Genomic DNA, 1,672 nt, shown 5'->3' on the forward strand with positions numbered 1-1,672 from the left:
ACACTATGTGGGATCCCCAGATGAATTTTTTTGGTTGATTAAAATTAAATGGATTAAGTTTGTCGTTGTTTTAATTGTAATGGCGCGTTTAAACCTGGTCGTCAGGCCGCCTTCGGCAGTCTACTTCGCCTTGTCGAAGGCGGAGCAGTCGACTCCCCGTTTATACCGAGTTGTCTGTGTCCTTCGTTGGAATTGCGTTAGTGCATTTGAAATTGTCACTATGAATCGTCGTGTGCTTCATAAGGGGTTCGATGAATTTGGGAACTCATCGCACACTTGTATAGTGTTTCTATACAAACGAGTAATGGCCGATGTTGCAAAAAAGTATATCAATACTGTTCATCGTGATTGATCCAATAAGGGATTCATGAATTTGGGAACACATCGCATACTTGTACGGTGTTTCTATACAAACAAATGATGAGCGATGTAGCAAAAAAGTATATCAATAATGTTAATCATGATTGATGTTTTTTATCAACAACTACCAACCTTTTGATGTATCAGCTATGGCTAGATTAATAACATCAGATATTTTGAAGTGTAATAAACAATTATATATGGTAAAATATGTCAAATATGGCAAGAAAATGATAAAAATGAAATAAATGGTATAATGTAACAATCCCGCATTATTACAATCCCGACAAAATTCTCGCAGTTTGGGGAATAAAACAAAAATTGCGAGAATAAACTATAGCGGCCGCGGACACGTTGAAAACGGTTCAGTCGACAGTCGCTTGCCGAAGGCAACCATATCGCGTTTACACCTAGTGACTTCGGCTGCGAACTGCGGTCGTCAGATGACTCGGTATTTGCAACGGGTAGCTTGCCGTCTTTGGCGGGCAAGCGGTGGTCGCCTGTCGACCTGGTGTAAAAGCGCCATAATATCTCATAGCTTTTAAACGTCAGCTACAACCACGGGTCGGAGCTCCTTTGTGCTGGGGGCCCTCGGCATTCTGTCAATCTTACCACCCTATTATTACGCCAGTCATCTGCATCTGCTGCTAACTCAGGAGACACAGAAATATTCACTATTATGTGGCAAATTTTCATAAACTTGAGTATTTACTTGTATTTAGAGTACGTTATTAGGTACTAAATATTTTGTTATATCATTAAGTATATGTGTAAGTACACGTGCGATTATATTTATGCAACGCTAGCTAGTGATATGCGTTATATTATTTTAGACTACTTCTCTCCTCAATTTAGCGAACAGCCTGGAATGTAAATATGCAGTAGATATTGTTAATTTGGTGTAAAATTAATTTGTTCCTTTAGAATACTGTTGTTAAACAAGACGTACGTATATGGTATACACTGTTATACCCGCCACTTCCCACAACAGGGGCCCTACTTTTGAAGAACGAAATCCGTAGTTACGGCCGTTTTCCCCACTAGGAATAAATACGGGACTACTCTCGAAGTCTGTCAACAAAACGACGGGCCCGTTCGAAACTGCCAAATCGTTTTCATCATACATTCTTAGTTCTAGTTCCGATCGAAACTCTAGTCCGTAGGTCATCCACTGTGGGAAAACAGCCGTAACTACGGATTTCGTGCTTCGAGAGTAGGGCCCTAGATTAGTAGAGTAAAAAAAAACGGTTATCATCTCATTTCACTAATGAATAATAAATAAACGTTTTAGCTTGTACATCAATATCACCCA

Source organism: Hyposmocoma kahamanoa, unplaced genomic scaffold (assembly GCF_003589595.1).
Source record: "Hyposmocoma kahamanoa isolate Upper Pololo Valley unplaced genomic scaffold, ASM358959v1 202, whole genome shotgun sequence".
NCBI classification, from domain to species: Eukaryota; Metazoa; Arthropoda; class Insecta; order Lepidoptera; family Cosmopterigidae; genus Hyposmocoma; species Hyposmocoma kahamanoa.